Raw genomic sequence first — 22,728 nt, forward strand, 5'->3', positions numbered from 1 at the left:
TTTCTGCTGCCTTGGTGATGGACAAATGGAACCATTTCTCTGATGTCCACCATTAAAGTCACCACCTTAATCATCTCACAGCTCAGCAGAAGGGCAGCGGTGGCTCAGTTTTTGAAGCCCCAGAGGAGAAAAAACATGGAAGGTGTAAGTGCCAGAACTGGTACGGTTTGGGTTTTAACAGGACCCGAGAGCAGGCCAGAACACAGTGGTAAAATGTCCAAATGAGTTTTATTGACAGGGGAACACTCAAAGAAGACAGAAGCAGTTCCCCTGGACTGCAGAGCACTCAGGACACAGGTTCTGCACTTCTCAGGTCCAACAGACAGCATAAAGACCTTAAATGTGCAGGGAAGACACTAGGAAGACAGACCAACCACACAACACTCCACGAAGCACCATAACACTGTGGCCCTGATAGGCAGGCTCCTTCCTTAAGTAGGTGGCCAGGTGGTAATTGCCTACAGGTGCACCTGCCAGCTGCCGCCAATTGAGCTCCTCCACGCCCCCTGCAGGAAAAACCAGACACAACCCTGGACTCCAACAAGAACACCTTCAAAGCACTGCCAAGTTACCTTTGAGCAAGGGGTGGACCCTACCTCGGCCCATCGTGTACCCTCCCCGTGACCCCGTGACGAGTTCAGCAGAAATAAAGAGATCCCGATGAGGCACTCCATATTAATAATTGAAGACGTGGTTCTGTGAATCTCCGTCTGTCGTGATGAGAAGGTTTGAACAGATGCTGTTACAGGTAATAAACTGTTGATCTCGCTGAGAATGTGAGGCCGAGCCTCGCGCCAGGAGGTGTTTCACTGGTAAATTGTTGCAAACACACCTCATGCTGTGTTTTCTTACTTTATTTAAGAGGTGGGAAGGAGGAAATAAAAATTATAAATTTGTCTAAACGTGCTGGTGGAAGCCCAGTTCTGTTCTGTGTGCCTCACGTCTCCTCAAAGCTCTGATCTTCTTTGACTTCATTGTGTGATGAGCCTTCATTATTGGCTACAGTGTTGAGTCTCAATCGAGGGGGCTTTGGTTAATTGTCCCCCGTCTCCGAGTCCCTGAAGCTCTCGGGCAGGGAACCCATCTGCCCCATTTAGGCTTAATTCTGGGGCCCAGATGGAGGAATAACAGCCTGGCTGTGAAGTCTTGAGTCACACTATTGCCAGACGTGTCCGAGGCTCTGGATACCCCCTGTGGTGTGTGTGTGTGAGTGTGTGTGTGTGTGGGGGGGGGGTCAGTATTTAAAGTCGGTTTAATAAGCAAGGACAGAGATGTGAGTGGGGAAGTGGGGGGAAGTCAAGGTCTCGGAAATCTATCTACCAACAACACAGCCAGTAATAAAACAAGTTAACCAACAAACATGTAAAGAAGTGTGTATTTCAGGGGAAAGGTGTGTATTTATTATACCTTTACTGCTGCCCGCCACCAGGGGCCATGTAGAACCTTAAATATTGGAAGATCTTACTGCACCCGCAAGATATTTGAATGTTTATTCATTTTAAATACAGGGTGTGAGTTACAGCCCATCAGAGCGGCCTTTTCAAGCCTCATAGAACCACTTGTCCTGATTGCTAATGTACTTTTTGTTGCGTCCACCCTGTCAGCAGGAGGCAACTTCAGCGCGTGTCTCCAGCTCCTGATTAAGGGGTATTTGAACGCTTCCACATCCATCACAGGTCCTGCGAGTTAAAATCTCTCCTCCTATTTCCCAAAACAGAGAAAAACCAGACGTGTTCTTTTGACAGGGTTCAAGAGATCACAGTGTGTATTTCCTTTCGTATTATAGACGTCTCTAAATTGTCTGGGTTTGGTGGGGGGGGGGCTCCCGGCTGGGTCTTATCATCGCCGACTGCTCTGGTGCCGCCATTGGGGAGGAAGCCACTTATATCATCTTTGTTTTGCTCGGGCCCGGCCGTCTTTGTACTCGGGGCTGACCAGATACGAGCTGACGCGGGGAACCTTTGATGTGCACGAGGAGGCCCCGCAGAGAGGCCGACCGTCCCGGTGATGACGCCCTAAAAACACATCTGTTCTGCGGGATCCTTCTGGCCGCCGCCGACACGGTCGCATCGCAGGGAAGCATTCTGCGGCCGTCTGGGGCGCGTTATTTACACGTCTGCCTAATTATGGCCGGTCTGACCAAGCCACATCTCCCCAAATGTGTGTTTGACTCAAATAATCTGGTGTGTTGTCGCCCGACCAGCAGCCGAAGGGGACGGTCTGTGAGGTGGGATGAGCTGATTTGTAGCCCCCCTGAGGTCATCCTGTGGTCTGCGCTTCATTCTGATGACTAATAATCACTTAATCATCCAAATATGAAGCTTCACTGTTCGTTCCTGGGATTTTCCCTCAGTTCGTCTGTGTGAAACGTGTTGTGAAATCTGACATTATAATGAAATCCATTCCCCCGATCACGAACTAGCTCTTTCCTCTACCAATCTGAAAAACAACCGTGAACTTGTTGTCTGCCCTCCTGACTGTCAGAAATTTGTCAATTTGCACCACAACTTTAGGTCTTTAGGGAACATTATCCCCTCAGATCTAAACTTTCTGTGTTCGTCTGCCCGCAGACGAAAGCTGTCACGCTGCAAGACTGTTAAATCTTTTTCTTGTAATGAGGTGGAGGTTATGGAGGAAGAGGAGGGTGGATGAGGAAGCCTGTGATTAAGTGCTTGTATTTCAGCTTAAGTGATTCCGTGGAACAATTTAAAGTAGGCTGCTCGACAGACATGTCAAAATACGCTCGGTGCCAGGTCATAAATCATTTCACAGCTGGAGGTGAAAAAAAAACACATCAAAAACATCATAAGCAGACACTTTGATTGGGTCGAGGACATGGGAGCAGGTCAGGCTTATTTATGGCTGAGTCTGACCCGGTTCAGATGACATCCCTGCCTCGTCGGACCGATTGACACCTGGTTGACCTGCTCACCGACGGGCCGTAGCTCCTGTGGTCGTGTTGACTGTCCCAGTGGAGAGTTCAGCCCACGACTGGTCACACCAAGACTTTGAGAAACTAGAGCATCAGCCAGGTTAAGAAAATCAGAATTGTAAGGAAAAAAAACTGCTGAGTGGCAGAAAAGCTGGAACAGATGAGAACGGTTGGTTCTTCTGACAGAGCCGGAGCACCGCGAGCATAAAAGATTCACTGTAATCCAGATCTGGCAGCGCCGCGAGCTACATCCATGTCAGCCCATCGATCAGTCTCCTGCTTCCTCCTGTCTTTGATTGGCTCACGTGGAGACAGGATGCCATATTTTCCGCCTTCTTGGAATGGCTTAGCACCTTTGATGCGAGTTCAAATTCGAAAAAAGATCAAGAGATCAAAAAGCTCCTGGCAGCCCAGAGATAAAGCTGCCGGTCACGTCCGTCAGAGGATTTTGACAGAGCGATGAAAACGGCTGTGTTTTTGGTTTGGCGATAAGCTCGCGGGGATTTGGGAGATCCAGACAACACGGTCGGTCTAAAGCGATAGCAGGGTGTGGTCCAAAATGATCAAATCCACACAAACAGCTATTTACATACGGGACATTCCTCAGTAAATGATAGAAGCTGAAAGGAAGCCAGTAATTCGGAAAGAGATTGCCTTCCTCCCACGGCTTTGGAGTGTTTGATGCTCCCGTCTTTAATGTGAGGATGAGGGTTTTTTTTTTTCCTTTTTCTCACAAATGGAACCTTATCAGGTTCATCCTCGTTCCCAGGGGCGAGTCAGCTGCACTTCCTTCTTTTTTTATTAAAACTGCCAGATATTTTCCACGTCACGGTCCAAACTTTGGACCTCTGAGGAGACGGGGCATTTGGAAGAGCGCGTAAACGATGGAAACGTGAAAACGTCCCACCAAAAACCCTCCAGCAGGTGTGGCTCAGTAAAACGCAGGTGTAGCACATCAGAGAGGAGGACACAGGTGAGGTAATCGCAGCAGAGCAGGTGTCTGTGCAAGTGTAATCAACACCAGCAGTGACTGGTGAAGGTGGGTGAAGTGGGCGGGGCTTTGAAACGTGATTGGTTGATCTGAAGGCGCTGACTCAGGTGAAGCCGAGTCCCCAACGAGCTCAGGTGCTGTGTAAATTCCCGCTTTTCTTCATCACATCCATTTGCCCGATGAGCTGTGCGTCAGGTACGGAGGGCTGAGCTCCAAAGACGCTGATTCTTTAACACGTGGCCTGGGCAGATGTGAACCAGCTGCTTTATTTCACGTCCAATCTGCTCACGTGAAAAACACGCTCACAATGGCGCCGAGGTCCACCAATCAGAAAACCTCCACGCCGACACACCCCACGCCGGAAACGTCTCCTCAGATCCACAAACGAGTGAATTTTTGGGCAAATGTTCAACGAAGTTCCTTGGTGGGCAATTAGTCACCCAAAAATTCCATCCTATAGAATAAAAATAGGCGCAGATTTGAGTGTATGTAATTAAAAACTGAAGATCGGCTTTAGGAGAGGAACGTCTCATCGTCTCTGACCATAATGTGAGCGTAAATCTCCTCTGGATGAAGCCCGTCTGGGACGGTTGGTGTTCCCAGAAGAAATCTGGTTTTTTTACATACTGTTGGATTTTATCTTTTTATCACCCACCCCAAGTAGACGGGTGCATCTGTACACCGGGTCTTATCTTTGTAGGCCGGAGAGTTCAACATGAAGATTAGGTCTTTTCTGAGAAGCACATGGCGCCCAGGACGAAGAGGTCATCTGCGTCCTTTCCACTGAACTTTCATCTTTAAAACGGCTCGCGTCACCTGGTTTTGTGTCGCCGGCAGTGGGGATGCAGAAATATGGGGGGGGCTTCATAGACTGTGCACTTGGGCTCATTATCTGCTCACGTCTGACTGTGTTAAGGAATCTCCTCCACTAACGATGGTGATAAAAGGAATGATGCCGTCTTTAAGAGGCAAAAAGAGGAAAATTGCCGTTGTGATTGATTCAGGGGGCAGAAATATAAGTAAGCTCACACGTCAGCCTTGTATCGGGCCTGATAAAGTGGAGGAGAATGAAAGTGGAGCTACAAATTATTCCGACTGGGCCCAACAGTAAATCTGGCTGGAGGAGAGTTTGAACATGTGATTCCGTGAGCCCTGCGGAGGAATGTGGCGTTGCCTCCGATAAGAGCGAGGCCTTACTGTAAAGTTGTACATGCCAGGAGGGCAGAGGCGTGGAACCTCTGCTGATGGGATGATATGCTCAGCTTTACCTTTGCGCCCCTGCCAAAAGGAGAGATAAATGGAGTATGGAGAAATCAAACCCATCAGAAACACTGAAGGATTGCTCGACGCCGTCTGAAATCAAACGATAAGGCCGATAACGCCAAACGCTCAGCCAGAAATACTTTAAAGTAGCCGTAGCTTCCCCCTCCAAATTCCTCCGATTGTTTCGGACTTTGCTTTGGGCCCCGTGCTACGACTTCAACGCAGCGTTCTGGGTGTAATCTTTGCCCCCCATCTATGGCCAAAACTAATGAATCGCAGAAAATCGAAGAAATCCCGCTGTGATCTCGGTTTAGCGGCAGCGTAGGTTACAGAGTTTAAAGCTAATCTGTGGCTTGGAGACATCCTACAGCTCCAGGATCCCCTGTTTTTGATAATATTCCGTAAAGCCTTGACAAATTCTCCCCCCTGCTTTCAATATCGGCCCAGACTGGCTGGAAGGTATTTTTCTTCGGCTCGTGTTGAACGCGGCGCCAAAGATGCTGAAAACGGAATCAAATTTGGCTCGTGGACGTTCGCAAGCCCGTGTCAAACATGGTACAGCAGCAGCTAAAGCCTCATCTGATTCCTGTCAAACTGCTCTCACGGTATAAAGGAAAGCAGAATTTTATTGGGAATGACAGAAAAGTGCAGAAAAAGTTCCCTAAAGTCGACATTCTGCATAAGTTGGATGTCAGACGTTCCATCCTGCCTCTGCCCAACAGCTGGATCTTTATTACTGCCTGTTTTAAAATGGTCTTCTCCACCGCCCAGTGTCCCGTTCTTCCTCTGGAAGGTTTCCTGAATAGGTTTCACTCTCCCTGTCTTCAACAGTAGCCAGTCCCGCGCTGGCTCCGAGGGTTCCCACGCTGATAAGATGCTACGTTCTGAGGCTGTTGGACGCATTTTGCAGCGAAGCCTTGCAGGAGGAACTGCTCAGCCTTTGTTCCCAATGTTCAGCTCTGCCACCCATAAATGAATATCTGACCAGATAAAAAGAACATAAACCTTAGCTTTCAATGGGGGGGGTTCAGACTAATCAACAGTGGTTTTTGCAGCAGTGCAGATAGCAGAGGGTTCTTCTGCCTTTCACCAACCAAATATACAGAATAAAACATTCAGGCAATAGGAGGCCACCTTGTGGTCCGTTCCACTTGCCTGTTTACGTGTACACTGATCCCACTCTGACCTCGGAGATGTTTGCTGAATAACTCCAGTTTACCAGGACCAGATGGAGAGCCCGGACAGGAAATAGACAGCTGGGGTCAGAGGTCAACCTGATGATTTCACGCTCCTAATTTAAATTTGCTCACGCAGATTACTACTGGCAACAAACTGGAGGCTTAAATCAAAGCTGGCTGTAATCGGAGTGCTCTTGTAGGGGAGGACACTTTGGTTACAGGGATAAAAGGACAAGGTACCAGTGGAGAGAGGTCACACGACCCAGAGGTACAGCTCAATTAGCTCGAATGCTAGTGCTGATCCGATGACTTGTGACGTTTCTATTTTTATCACTTTTCAATGCCTATATTGAACAATAAATCTAAAAATGCACATTTTGTAAGCTAATAATCGTAGAATTCCACAAGTGTTGCACATAGGGAACTGTAAAATTTCACATTTCCAGTGAAACCTGTAATAACACTACTTAACTCTTGCTAATTTTAGGTGGGGGAACAAAACTCGACAGAGATCGCATCACATTTGGGCCAGATTTAGGCTGCTCTCCCTGGACGTGGCCACAGAGAGCCTTGAAACTCTCCACTTTGGCCCACCCTTGGCACTTCCTGCCGGACCACTCCTCCCTGCTTCAGTTGTGGGGAACGTCAGATCCTCGGTGGAGTCTGGCACCACTGCGTCAGGCAGCCCTGCTTGGATGCGGAGGTGGGTTTGATATTATCAAAGGTCCTGGTCGGCTGCGGTTGCCGGGCGGGGTGTGGGTCGGAGGGGTAGTCTGGACCTCGGGCAGCAGTCTTCTGTCTAATGACCCTCTGTTGGTTGGTAATTGTTGCCTTGGCTCTTATTCAAGCCTTTGTAGCTTCCAGGAGCCAGTAGTCATGATCAAAGTTGTTCCTAACTTAGCCGTACCTTAATCCTCAGAAATAAACACAGCTCCAGGACAGAGGCCGCTCTGTATAGTGGATTAAACTCCTGCTATGTCTCCAGCCTTCAGAAAGGCACAAAAGATCTGGGGTGACCTGGATCCTGCTGCTGATTTATTACCCATAGTCGGCTGATTTGAGGTCTTCTTCATCGCCCTGCACTAATGGATCAGGGTGATCTCATAGAGGTTCCCAACGCTGTTAGCCTTTCAAGATTCCACTTAAGGAATGATCTACATTGTACAAAGGGAGAGGTTGACCAAAGGGTCTTTAGTACCCCCTTTCCCATCTGCACAGGCATTTCTAACCAATCATCTGTAGCTGTAAAACTTTAAAAGTTGCCTCTTCCCCTCATCCTAACGGGCTCCATTGAATCCAACACATCACACTTTTCATACACTCTCACTGGGACTTCCGCTGTCTCTCTGGTCACAACCCTGTTTGTCTGATAGCGTTTCCTTCCCGACTGGGTAAACGTGTTATTGTGGGCGAGAGAAAACGACCGTGCTCACTCGCCGACCATCTGACATTGATTGACGGCGGCGGTGTGAGCGCGGGCGCCAGTTTACAACCCGGGATGTCAGGGAAATATGCAGCAATATTGAGTGTCGCCACAATATTTCTGTGTTGAAAATGTGGTCTATCGTTGTCCCGCAAACAAAAGTTGGCTTTTTGTAAACACGGAGCAGATGGTTTCCTGCTGCCTAGCATAGCATACGTCAATATTTAACGCTCCTAACGAGCACGAAACAGGAGTAGCACGTTGAGGACTGTCTGTCTCCATGTGGCATGAAGACGTCAGTCTCAGATTGACACAGGTGTAGATGGGGAGATTTCCCCACGTGTTTATACTGCAGACATGTTTCCATCCCAGTCACAGCGTGACACAGGTGTTTTCACTTACTGGCTGTTCTGAATCCACCCGCTCCAGCCAGGAACCAGCGCCAGAACTCCAATATATGAAGAACATGCGACGCGTTTTTATGTTACGAGGCTATTTATAGGTTGTTGTTTGTTAGTCCGTGGTGACGTTTACAGAACGCAATGCTCCTGTCGCTTTTGTGCGGATTCGCCCGCTGAAGTTAGCAACAAAACACGAGTCCTCTGTAAGGGTCCATCTCCAGGTCTCTGTTTTTTGATCGGAGCAGAGAAATGGATAAAGCGTCATCTGGATGTTTTTAAAAACAGCGCGGGCCAGTTTTGAAGGCTTTGTTTGGCCGTGAGTGGTGCTCTCCTTTCATCTGACAGCTCTCAGAACGCTGCCGTCCGCATCCAGAATGAAGCTGTTGGTGGGTTTTGTCTGGCCTGACCGCGGCCATCGTTGCCCCAGAACAAAAGGCATAAGCGGAGAGCTCTTCGGTATATTTTTGTATTTCGCCTCTCGTGATTTACGACCCAGCTGCCCTCTGTTCCAACTTGGCAGCGACTTCTGTTGAGGATTAGCTGCAGCCGTGTCTAACAGGCCGTTGAATATTTATATGCCGCTGAGCAGCAGCAAACAAACCCTCTTATGGGGGCAGATTCTATTTGCGTGCGCGTTTGCGTAAAACTGTACGATATTTTCCCACTAAATAATGAAAATTCCGCCTCAGTCGTGACCCAGCTCAGGGGTTAAGTGGTGACAAAATGCAGGCGTGAGCGCTGAGGGACGAGAGAAACAATCTGCTCTGTCAGAAGAAAAGGGTTTGAATTATGAGTGGTCACCCTCTGGTCAGAATGGCCTCGTGCGCCGTCTGCAGCCAATAGGAGCCGTGAAGAGGGCAGATTGTCTGCTGCTCGTCCTGTTGTGCCGAACCTGAAGGTGTGCGCATTAACTTTGACTAATCCTTTTGCCACAGAGAATAGAGGATTAAGACCTTAACCGCTTCAGTGGGGGATCGAGGGTGCAGCTCTGGATCAGAGAAGGCCCTCGGCCAGCGTCTCTCTCTGCTGGAGCTCCTCTCGTCCTCATTGTCCCGTCAGGATGGCCAGCTGTCAGTGTCCTCGGGATGATAAGATGAATGAGCAGCCTTTGGCCCGCACGCCTGCTTCCTTCTGTTTACTGACGGGGCCCAAGTTTGTAATTCATGACTTTAAGGCAGGGCTGGGATCTTAGAGGGCACAATCGGCTATTGTTGGTTTCTTTGGATGAATGGAGGAGATCCTGCCATTATAAATAAATAAAATAGAAGACATTCCCACTTGAGCTTAATTTCTTTAGCCCCATGATGTGTGAAATGATGAAAGTGCAAATCATTAACCCGTATCATGTGCTACGTTTCCATCTGGAGATGAATAATTCAGCGCTGAGGGTCGAAAATCTTGGCTGTAATGTAGCTAAATGTCTCAAATGGGCTGTTTTTAGGTGTTCCACAAGCACCAGTTTTAGTCACCGTGATTTTAGCGTCACAAGACTTCTGCTCATAGGATGAGTAACAATCCTGATTCGGCAGTTTGTTAACTTTTCTGCTCGTTGTTGTCCCAGTTAGCTGCCAAGCGATGCTAGCTGCTTAATCACGGGTCAGTGTTCTGCAACATTCTGCTCACTTGAAACATCACAGTTCACTTTTGTAAACCAAAAGAGTCAACAAAACGGTGCCGATTCGGTGACGCTGGGAGGGGGGATATTTCCTGTGAGTTTCCTGCAAAGGCCGAAAATTCTGGGAATGCGACAAACACGAAGACTTTATTGAGAAGGGCAAAAGCTTTGCATCGTTCCAAAGATTGATTAAAAACCCTGAGAGTGAGGGACAGAAGTGAATGTTATGTGTTGGTGCACCTGTACTGTTTACGACACATTGCTGGGGGGGGTGGGGGTGGTTAAACAGACTGTTGGTGGTCTTGTTCTCACACCTGCCCCTGCATCCCAGCCCTGCAGCTGCAGCTCTGCGCTATCACTCACTTCACACCACGTCTTATTAAAACCCTTTCTGCATCAGACGTTCCACCCCCCCACCCCCCCCGTACCCGACACCCCATCCCACCCTCCAAGCGGTCAAAACACACCCTCGACGATAAGGGCTGTATCCCTCCGCTGGACAGCCTCGGGTCACTCAGAACTGGGAAAGCACTGGTTTTACACCTGTGTGCTCAAACTTCCCACTTTTTTTTTTGGGATGGGGGGGGCAAACAGGAGGATTTTCTCACGAGCAGACAGCCCTCAAATGTGGTTGCGGAGGAACCCTGCAATCATCCACGACCATCAAAGCTCCCACTGATGGTCTAAGCTTTAGATAACAGTAAACTGTCTGCGATTGCGGTCGTGGTGGGGAGGAGGGCTCGTTCCTCCGACTCCAGTCAGCTCTCACTGGGAGGGCTGGAGTGGGGGAGGCAGGAGGATGGGCGGGGACTAGACCAGCTGGTTCCCCACTGGTTACCGCAGAGGCCTGAGCCCTGTGGGCGAGCTGTGCCCATCCTGACCCGGAAGCCACCTCTGCTGTCAGCGGCTCTTTTGGAAGGAACACGTCCGTCTCCGTTAATATTGAAGCCTCGCTGACAGTCGCTTCAACGCCGTCCATGCTAACTGTGGCTACGCTAACCTGATCCTGCGGCTTTAGTCCGATGTAGAAGCATTTCATTCAGTTTGAGATTAACATTTCTTATCTCCAACATTATTCATCGGCGCACGTCGTTCTCGAGGTTTGCAGCTGCTCGTTCAGTTAACGCACTGCAAAGTTCTTAATTTATATCCCTCTGATAACCTGGAAGATGGTGAATTGTGATTGCCCTCCTCTTCTCCTCCGTTTGTCTGGGTGGATCAAGGATCCCAGTGACTGTTGGTCTGAAAGCCTCCTTATAAGGTCGGAGCTGGGAGAGCGAAGCCTCGACAGACTCCCACCAGCTCTTTGCCTTTATTTACACGGACTCCTGGTACACTCGTAAGGAAAATCCAACTTGTGTTTCTGCAGGAGACCCACAAATATCCGAAGGATGGCTACACTTGGCTGTGTCCTATAGGATCTTCTGACGCCAGTGGCATCTTTTGAAGATCTTTAATGTTCTTAACATTCACAATTTCAGCCAAATACTGAGGAGGGTCCTATAATGGGTTACTTTATTTCACATTTTTTGCAGCTAATGCTAAAAAGACTCGCTTTTAGCATGAGAACCTGGAATTTCCTGCACTGTTAACCTGAATCGAAAGGTTAATCTGGCTGGAATATGGTAATATGACTTCCCCCCCCATCCCCCCCTATTTGACTTGGACACGTGACTGGTTGAGTAAACATGTATTCAGAGGGGGTCCAGCATGAACAGTAGCAGCATTCAGGCCGGCAGCCTCCCCCAGTCCCTTTAAAACTTTTGCTGCTTGTAGTGACAGATTTTGTAGGTTAAAATTAATTTAGTATATATAGTATTATCACCATCCCATGTTGCCGTCGAGCATTCACGAATGACGTTTCAGCGCGAGATGAGCTCCAACTCTCAGGAAATCCACGTCCATCACGCTAACAGCGCTCATTTACCATCCAGGCTGACGATCGGGGAGCTCCGACACAACTTAAATAAAGAGAATATAATGTTAGTCAGCATTGTAACAAGTGGAAAATGAGCAACAAGGCCATGGAGTGTGTATGGGTTGGTATTATAAATGACCTTTATGCCTCATTGTTGACCTAGCACAGCATGTTTTCATGAAACTGGTCAACAAAGGCTCCTTGACATACCAAACAGGATTTTGTCCCCTATAAGACGCCTGATAATCACATCACCATCTTGACCAAATAAAGTTCCCGAAGGTGAATTAACGTGGCTGGGATGCTTGTCTGCATTGTGGAGCCTGGTTTGGGCTGCAGAGCTAAAGGTCCCAGACATGCAGTTATAGGGATAATGAGGTCGTGGAGCCAGAGAAAGCACAATCAGACCTGTGTGCCGTTGTGCTCGCATACTTTTGTGCACATACACATGTGCAGAAACAGCCGTCGGCGTGTCAGTCCGGCGTCGGCGGCGGCCAGTAGTCACGGCAATGCCAAACTGAGTTCATAGACCTTTCTGGGTGTATGCAGAACCTCCTGTTCAGCCATATCTCACAGTATGTACATTCGTTTTGCATAAACTTTGTCAAGCCTGGAAAAAGCTGCGCACACATCCGCTAAAACACACACAAGCTGTTTTCCATTAGAAAGAATTCCTCTTCTTTGAGCCTGACATTTACGAAGGTGACTTTACAAGCCCCTGGTGGATGCACTTTGATTTGCTAATACGGAGTAAGACTGCAAGGAAACGTGTGCATGTGTCTTTGTATGTCTCTTTAGCTAGTAAAAATCAGCCGGCCAAATTTTCCAGCCAGGCACTGAGCAAGGCCCTTGGGCAGTCTGGGTAATTACTGGCAAGTCATGAAGGCCAAATGGAATGTTTACTCTACCTTGGGGTCAGCAGGCGCTATGAGAGCGCTTCTAAAAGCCTTGACAAGATTTGCAGTGGGCGACTCTGTTGGTTCTGCCTCTCTCGGATAATTAGCCCCTCGCTGCAGCGACTCCGTAAGATCAAAGCTAATCTGTACTTGCACCTTGATAAATGGTGTCAAACGCAAGAAGACGCACCTCTTGCATCTCGTCATCATTTCTCGCTTGGCCTCATCCCGCCTTCCCTTCGCTGCTGTTAAAAGTGGTGTCTTCGTGTTCGAAAGGGCTGTGAACGCTGCTCCAGAGGCATCGCACAGGTAAACAGTCAGACCATAAACAGCTTTGTTTGACAGTCACACCCAAATCCTGTGTAAACCTCACAAATCAGCTCACCGAGTATGATCTTTAGGCATAACTGTCAGGTGCTGAGGCTACGGCCTGGCTCTGGGCTCTTGACCCTTGACCCCTAGGCACCGGTGCCTCCCAGGGCAGAGCCTCCGTGACTGCCTGAGAACCCAGCAGACGCCCTCAGGGCTGAGGGGGCGACGTGGGCTGCGTAGATTACACATCTGACGGCCGCTTTACAACAATATGGACAAACGCTGGCTGGTTCTGCGGCCGTATCATGGAAATATCTCCTTCCAAAAAACAGGAATTTTCTCGGTAACTTTATTAGTGGCAATAGATGGATCCGATAAACGTGTCCGTTAATCACTGCGATCCCTCTCTCTGATAGCTCGGAGCCAAACTTCATCAGAGCGTGTTTGTTTTATTTGCTTGATAAATCTCAATCTTAGATGATGTCATGATGTGAGTCCCAGTTGCCCCCCCCCCCCCCCCCTTCCCCCCCGGGGCAGCGTAGCAGATCTGTTGCCGCCAGGCATAGGGGAAGTGAGTTGAGACGGTTCTAAAGGGCGGAGGGGGATTTGATGTCGGAGCTTTCCCTGTTGGCTTTCCCGCTGTCCAAAATCCACGGGACAAATCCGTGTTGGGATAACGGCGCTGCCGCCCACCACAACGGATCCCGCCGGCTTCCTCCTTTCATGCAAATAGTCCGGCACAAACACACATCCGGTGGAAACTCGGCTGTGAATCATATCTAGATGCCACAAAAAGGGGGAATGGAAAGAGGATTCTCACCCCCCCCCTTCCAGTAACCTGTTGCTGCTGGGCCGCTGGAAACTTGTTGAGCCCATGACACCATCCGGGAGAGAAAATGAGCTGGCGCTGTTGATGAAAGCCTGCCCTGTTCACGGCTGTCTGTGCGGCGTTCGGATCGCTGCTCATCGGCCCAGCGCATCGCTCTGGTATGAGGCTGTCTGGGTGCCATAGGGGCCATTTCCTTACATCCAGGCAGACAGGGCAGCATTCTCCCTGCTATGAGATACGGCACAGAGGAATTTCTCCCATTATCGCACCAATCATTTGGAAAAAAGCACGGATGCTAAATGCTACACAGAACCTGGAAGAACCTGGAACAACTTGGGGAATTAATGCTGATCTATTCTGCCACCCAACCGCATGCGTCATTCAAATTGAATGAGATTTAACTCCATCCAGGTCTGCTACCGTTTACCAGCGTTACTGAACGTTGGTTCCGATCCCGGCAGTGTCGTTGGGGAATCGTTGCGGCTAACGCAGGTGTTTATATTTGGTTCAACACTGATGTCATGAGCAACGCTCCCGACCTCAGACTGAGTTCAGACAAGAACACAGATGTTTGGCGGCTATAATTTACCTGCTGGTTGTCCGACACGACATGCCGAGCTGTTATCATTCATCCTGAGGGCGGCGGGAATGTCTGCGTCACGTTCGGGACGAGGCCGCCGGCCGGCGTGATGAATGACCCAAGCGGCGGCGCATGCCGGCGACGCCGTGTGCCGTCCAGTCATGACCGGAGTCAGAGGAATCTTTATAGGAATTACAGAATTTGACACCGCTAGCCAATGCTAAGGTCTAAGTGCGGGAAAAACTACCACACAGACCCCTCGCTACACTTCAAGACACATCAGCTATGGTATTTTTCCATTGCTGGAATAATTTTGGAAGCAATTTGGGGTCATTAGATCAATGTCTTTGGTTTGAAGTTCAATCGATGTGGCTGACATCTTCCAGAAGAGCAAAAAAAGTAGCTACGAATGCTAATAACCTCAACGCCCGAGGCCTTCTTTACCTGTCAGTGTAGTTAAATATGAACTATCAGAACAAGACAAATCTGAGAACCGGTATGAGTTATAATGTTCCGAAGATCTAACAGATGGTTGCTGACGGAAGGCAGAAGGTGTTTGGCCACGTCTGGTCCCAGTAAAAGAGCTGTGAGGTGACACAAGGCCGAGTTCAGACCATCTGTGGGCTTCCTGGCCCTGATTCTGGATTGGGCCACATCGTGCCAGCTATCACCGAAAAGCTGGCCTGTCAGCCTCATTCATTTACACTGTGATCAGGGTTGCTGGTTCACTTCCTTACCTTCTGTATCTGACTGTAATTACAGTGTAAACAGGACGGTGGGGGGAAAAAGGCCGTTTTCAGCCGCTCTGAACGTAGGTCTCAGGAATAAATGTTTAGGACACGTGGTTAATAAAGCTTCACCTGCAGTTTGTTTGCTGGTCCCGAAGCCAGAAACAAGGTTGCCGGTGTTGCAGGGCATCGGGGAAAGCTGCACGACCGAGACACGCCGGGGATCACATGGAGAGGTCTCGTATCCAGGTGTGTGCAACAGCAAATGCTGGCACTCTCCCTTTTTTTTTTTTTCTTGGAATGTGAAGACTAGAGAAAACACTTTTCTGTGCACCTACCAAAGGTGGGGGAATGAAAACAAGATGGAATGAATGCAGGGCCTCAGAGAGCCGCGTCCGGCATGTGCTGACGAGAGCCAGAGCCCAGAACTAATCCGCACTGCCGGCTCAAGCGAACAGTAGCTCATGCACGCAGGCAGAAAAGTGCTTGTTCATGCAAGAAAAGTGCTGCCGCGGCTCAAAACTGGACGTTTATTTGGGATACTCTGCAACACGTCACAAACCGGGCGGCGTCCAGCACTGACCAGCCTGTTGTTGCACCTATCTATGTTCTACATCCGCCAGCAGGTTCCACCCACAGTCCAAAAAGATGGACCCTGGGTCCGATGATGGACCGCTGACCTGCCCAGGACCATGAACAGATGCACGTCCCTTGTTCTGGGGAGACATGAACTACCCAGAAACTCTGCAGGGACCTTTTCTGTGAGCTGAACTCCAGGGTGAAGAAGCACTGAGAACACAGGAGCTAAACACCTGCTAAGGTGGGAGGGGCTTATTAATCTGCCTATCAGGGACAGGGCGCACATGGAGGTGAATAAAGGGCCTCTTTCCAGTCAGATCAGTATCAAATAGTAATTTGAACACATCACAAGAGGCCAAATAAGGGTTTAAAATATTCCAACACAGGGAACATCTGTTGATACTTTGGTGGTTTGGAAAGCGTTCCAGCCAGGTGATGGTCAATGGAAGCAACTGGAATCTGGAATATCCCTCGTATCAGTTGGACGACTGGTCCCCCCCCCCCCCCAGGACAAGGCGAGAGCACGCATCCTGCCAGCTGCTGCCCAAATCCCAGAGCATGTGGTTCGTAACGGTCGTTCACAATTCAGCTTTTCATAATGAGGCCGGCGGCTCGCTGCAGGCCTTCCAGGCTGTTTGTTTTCAGAGGGCTGTTCGGGATCAGCCGCAGTGTTTTGGTGCGTGACTCGCCATGACCCAGCACAACCATAACAGCGTCGTCTTTATTCGTCGGAGAAGGCCGTCCTTGGCTACGAGCGGGACCGTTGGCGGGGCTGCAAGCACGCTGTCTGGTATGAATAAACTCCCGATCCTCCGCCCTCATCCGTCACAAACACTTTATTTTTCACGCTAAAATCCCACTTTTGCTCGGCAGCTTTTCACGCGACGGTTCAATAGCCACTTGTCCCGCGCCGCCCCGTCTGAAACGGCGTTAAATTCTTGTTCGGAATTGATCTGACTCCAGTTCAATCAGGGAGCAGCTCGTTAAAAAGCCTCCATCACATGGAGGGAATTCCTCGGAGCTCTGCTGCGACCCAAATACAAGACCCCACCCCACCTACGATAAATGGAAACATGAGCTTTTCACATCACATGTTGGAAAGTGTGTTTCTCAAAGTAAAACCATATGACTCCGTCCCCCCTCTGTTTTTAGCTGCAACATCACCATTCGGGGGGGGGGTTGGAAGGTGTCGGAAAGGCAGAACCGTCCTCAGCTCACAGTCAGCTGAAGGTGGAGGCTGCAGAGGTCGGTAGGAAGAGTCTGGTCCTCCGCTCCTGTTGCTGCAGTATCCCTCCGGTCCTGGTGTGACCTGAGATCGAGACCACTTTCTGCCCCCCCCCCCCCCCAGCCACGGGTTTGTTTACAACGCTGAAACAAAGACGCTGAAAGAGTCCTGTCAAACAATATAGAGGGAGAGTGACTCTGCAGTAAATGCTGCTGTTTTTAGGAATTCAGGGATAAGCAACTAGCTACTATGTTAGCAGCAGCTAAATAATTAATGATTAAAAAAGATATTAAAGAGCCATTTAAGCGTTCCTCAGTCTACAATCCTAGACGGACAAGCCGCTGCCACCATTTTGGCAACGTGGTCTCCTGCCGCAGCTCGCTGAACTTTTATACATTACATTATTTGTTGTCCTGGGTTGCTATTTTCCAGGCTGGCTGATATTTTTGGTCCGTTTCCCGACACACTCGAGCGTGTGTTCCACCACTTTAGCGTGGAAATCGTGACAAATCATACCTTCACTCTGACTGGCAGAGAGAAAACGGACGTTTCTACGATCCGAAAATTGTCCCGTCGTCCTCCAGGAGTTCGGATACACCGACTGTCGGCCTGAGCGAGCAGCTGAGCTGTCAGGGGGAGGATGGATGGATGGAGCAGGGGGCCCCCACATGTCAAAAGCAGAAGTTACTGTAGCGTGGCGAGAGACAGAGATGGAGTTGCCCCCCCCCCCCTTCCCGCTGGCCCTCACCCCTCCCTCACCCCTTCTCCCCAGCAGCAGAGAGGGTGTGGGATATTTGGACACAGCTGGTGGACAGACCCCCGAGCCCTGACAAACAAACGCTCCTCCGGCCGAGCCCTGATGGCGGAACAACTCCTTATTTCACTTAATTATGGGATGTCCTGCCAGGACGGTCTGATTTTATCCCTCTGGGACGGTTGCACGTGATTCCCGAAACCATCTCACAAGGTTTCGGGTTTTATTGGGTTGATTCAGCTGCGGTTTGTGCTCAGGCAAAAAGGTGTAAATCCTCGCGGCGCGAAGCCAACGTAAATCCGCAGAGCTCGTCCAATCTTGTGTTTGTAATTCCACTTTTTGGCACGTTTGATGGGAGCTCAATAACGCAATAACGAGGCCTGCAGACGCAGCCCAGCCTGCAGAGTCGCCATTTAAGGGATTTTAGCAAAGGACAGGAAAAAATAAGTTTGCTTCTTTCTTTACATTTACCTTCAAAAAAGATCCATATGTAGATTCGGAGGAATTAAATACAATATTTTACAAAAGTTCTGGTCATCTCCATAGATGTATTGTAAATATACAACCAGGGACATGGTGGGAATGCGAAGAACTCCAACGGCTTTGTTTGATTACTTATCAAACAGCAACTACAGCCTAACCCACCAGTAAGTCTTCTGGGATGTAGCCCTGCATCATCCAGCTCCCACAAGAGCTAAAGGCTAAATGGGGCGGGGGGGAGGAACCTCCTGCAACCCATCTGTTGAAGTCTGGGATCAGACTATATTTCTCTGGAAATCCTATGATATTAATGGGCAGACGGACCTTTTTACTGCAGAGTTCTGGGAACTCAGAACTTTTGACGGGATCGCTGTGGAGGTATTTAGGATTAGCTACGTGCTACATATTTCATATAACCTGTATATGCAGTGTGAATGACTTGTCATTTTGAAAATGTCCAATAAAATGGATTCTTTTAAAAAACGGTTCTTCTTGTTTTCTCTCACACATGCACACACTGGTCTATTGTGCCAGCTCACGACTTTACTGCCGACTCAGTCTGATGGCTGAGTCGGAGGAGGGCCGTGAGTCACGACTAATGACACCTCGGCTAGCTAGGTCGTAACGGCTCGTCTCATTTGCAGTGACATCTGTCTGGCATTGTACCGTGGTATTACAGTAATAACAGACTGAGACGTACTCGTTTTCCTCTGATGCGCCATTGTGATGCTAGCTGCCCTGCAGGGGAGCCGCGTCAGCGCGGCCTGAGTCACCGCTCTTCAAAGGTGCACGAATCGAACAGCTCGCGTCGACTCTGCAGTTTCAAGCAACGATTTTCATGTTTCTTTTGTAAGCCCACTTGTTTCTTTAGCGTGTTCAGCGGTTCACTCATAATGAGCCAAAGGGTTGGGAAATAAATCAACGAGCTAAGGGGGAAAGTGTGTGTATAGTGGAGGTTGGCGTACTTGGGTGATAATGGACCACTGACTCCTTTCAGACAGACATTTGACCTAATGTTGTAAAACTGATTACTGTGTGACTGGAAGCTTTAAAACTGTACTCAAACCTTTAAATGACTTCTTTCTTTCACTTATGGTGTCTTTTTAAACGCTAAGCTAAACTTATCTCCCCTTCAGGCTGTTTGGAAAAAACCTAACAATGATGCGTTTATTTATGAGTGAACATAAGTCTTGAACTTTGACCTTTTATAGCTGAGAATACGTGCACCCTGACAGTAAATTATACCCTGATTCCCTCAGATTTATCCTGGCCCGATTGTCCACGTTGGCTTAATTGTTGGTTTTGCGGCCGGCTAAAAGAGGATCGTTTGTCTTCATCGAGCCTCCTCGATCGGATTTGCAAAGTGCCCTTTTTTCCCCTGCAAATCCCAACCCATTATGATGTTGACAGTCCAGATCCGCGATGATGGACGCAGCACTGGCGCTCAGGCCGTCCACCTCAATGACCTACAAGCACAGACGTGCAGGTTCGGGAAAAGGGAGTCAGCGACGCTCCGCGTTGCTCCCGGCTGATCCCGTCTGGGTATTCCCATCACTCCACGCCCGCTTCTTGAGCTGCGGACAGCCAACGAGTGTCGGGTTAAGTTGACGGATGAGCACTTGAACGAGAAAAAACGATTGACGGACACACACGCAGATGTGCTCCACCACCAGAGTGGTGACACCTTTTGTTCTCCTGACAGCCTCTCAGATGCTGTTCCACTGATCCCCAAGTGCCTCTGCCTCCGGAACGATGAGAATAATCCTGGAGGAGTGCAAAATTCCCAAAAATAAGGCAACATCTGTTATGGGGACTGAGGAAATTTCCACATTGAAGCCGTACATCAAACTTTACAAGCTAATGTTCCCTTTGGCTGGTCACGTGCACTTGGTGTGCTCGGATCAACATTTGGAGAATCACCGAGAACCTTTTTCGGAACCATTTATCCGACTTTACACACGTGGCACCGTCTGAAAACGAGTCATAAATATGCGTTGGGCGGTTTCCTCTGACCGTCCTGTTCCACCATCAGAGGATGAGGGGAGCAGCAGGCTCCCTTCAGATCTGAGATTTAAATCAGTCTGCGCAGGTGTTAAATCTTCATTTTCTAATCTTGGAAAAGGTCAAGTGTGCTTTTAAAAGCTAATCTCGTGGGAGACTCCCCCCGTCTCTTAAAGGCGGCTTATTTCAGGCCAAAGACTCAAATCTCTCTGGTGACACTTTTAATGAGCGACTTGTACAATAGAAATCACACACTGGAGCTGGTAATGGTGTGTCACATCTCAGCACATGGTCCCGCTCCCTGCCATCGGCACCAGCTCGTCAAATTCTGAGATATGCAGATTGTTTTGACAGCGGAGGAGCCCGGACGCCACGGAAACGGTGCGTCTAATTAGGAGGACATTGACTGGCACCATGCGTGTGTGTGTCTGCAGGACGGACTAAAGTACTGAAACAAAATATGTGAAGAGAAATTAAAAGAAGGTAATTTTAAGCTGCTCTTCATACTGAACATGGAGAAGATGAGAGACTGAAGAAATGGAAGTGAAAGGAAACAGTAACGGGACATTATGTCCACCAGGACATTTTGTCCACCAGGACTCCTGGTCACTGTTTTCTTTAGCCAGCTGAAGGTAAGATGTTATACTGGGATGGCAAATGTAACCAAGACAATAGTTCTGATGGAGAGCAGCAGGGGGTGATGTCCATTATTGCTACAGGTAAATCACGAAACGGCGTTTTGTTTAACCTGTGTGCCCTGCGCATGTTGCGCAATCGTCCATATCTTTAATATGGATACTGAATTTAAAGTAGCAGCAATAAAGTAAATTTGTGAGGTTTACTTATTCTTTTTTACTAACAAGCAGCGAAATGTGAGGAGGCACGATCACATTTCATTGCGGTTACAGGTGATATGATGATCTGGTACCGGTCCCCTCTGGAGATCGGATCCGGCTGTTTGTCTCCAGCTGACAGGAAGTGAAGGTGACACCATCAAGGACATGTCTCCATGTTGCCTCCGTCTCCCAGACTGACCCTTTTCTTCTGTCTTTAATCTCATTTATGGGTCCTCTGGTTCGCTCAGGCTGGTTCTGCTGACATTTCCTCTCTTTAGTTCCTCCACAGGCGCCACCATCTGCGGCTGACCCTGACCACACCGCGTTGGCCCCCCGGGCCCGTGTTATTATCATCCTGCGCAACATTTGAGTGGAAAAGAATTGTCACGACCGCAATTACGCCGGTTTCACATTAGGAGCCTCCGAGGGAAGCGCGCGCACGGCTCCCTCATCCTTGGCTTTGCGCTCGCTCGGTAAAATAAAACAAAGGCGAGCGGCGAGCCCGAGCACGGATGGCGCTCCGATAAAGATCTGTCAATGGTGGAGTCAGGGGGGGGGGGGGGCAGAAAGAGATCAGGCAGGCTTGGGAATGGGTGCAGGAGAGGGGTCCAAGGAAAACTGCTCCTGGACAAACAGCATCCAAATCAAACATGTTCCACCATAGCAGGTTGCCCAGAAAGGAATTCAGAGAATGGGGCAGATTCCTCCTCAGAGCTTCTTTCTAAACCACCCCCCCTCAAAAAAAGGAGCAAAACATTCCTCCGTAAGCCTGTTTGTCAGGCCGAGGTGCCGACAGAGCCGCGCTGGCGCAGCCTCCCGTTGATGATCCTCGGGATACGGATCCACAAGGTCACGGGATGGAGAGAGCTTTCATCGGGGCAGGATCCCGTGGTCGTGGTGCCACAAGTTCAAGCAAAATGTTGAAAACCAGCCTGAAACGGGCCTGCAAATCAGGTTACACTGCCCGTTCTGGGCCATAAAAAGCAACGTGCTGCGTGCTAAACGTCCCCCAGACGCCGTCTCTGCGTATCTGCGTTTATATTCTCTGTGGTGGAACAAAGCTGCCGGTTGTGTTTGACTGAGGCAACATGAACTGAATGTTGCTGAAACTTGCACAGGATTACATTTTATGATCTTCAGCTCCTGGTTATGAGGGAACCAGACGCTGTGCGTTGGGCCAGCCCTTTACAAACGTCTCCCACTGCCAAGTGAAAAGAGGATAATGCCGAAAAGGGATTAGGTGGAGCGGGATAGCCGTTCATGCACAGCGCTCCCAGGCTACATCATCCAGGCAGCCATTTTCAGGCTCGTCTTGAGTTTATGAAGGTGTGACGTTTTCCATTGGTGCGCTCGGATGCCGACTCTGGGTCGGGTGGGTAGACCCACATTGGATAAGAGGCCTCTGAAAACAGTAACACAGGGGACACCAGAGGAAGGAAGAAGCCCAGATCAGAGGGAGAAAGAGGCTCTTCCTCTCTGCTCCCTTATCTGGATAACATAAGGAATCTAAATACTAGTGGGGATCAAGAGCTCTGGGCTATCTCACAGGCAACAGAGGACCGGCCTGGAGAATGCAGCATTACTAAAAGACACAAAGACGGTGGGGGGGGGGGGGAAGAAACGGAAACAGCCAACCTCAGAGCCCGATCCTGAGAAAATCGATCTCTGGGGCGTGAAGAATCCGGCAGGGAAGCTCGCCCGGATAAACAAGGATGCGGGCCGAAGCGTTCAAGGAGGGAAGATTATGCTCTGAGATGTGCCTGCTAGCGTGGCTGATTTGAACCCCC

Source organism: Takifugu flavidus, chromosome 13 (assembly GCF_003711565.1).
Source record: "Takifugu flavidus isolate HTHZ2018 chromosome 13, ASM371156v2, whole genome shotgun sequence".
In the NCBI taxonomy this organism is placed as follows: Eukaryota; Metazoa; Chordata; class Actinopteri; order Tetraodontiformes; family Tetraodontidae; genus Takifugu; species Takifugu flavidus.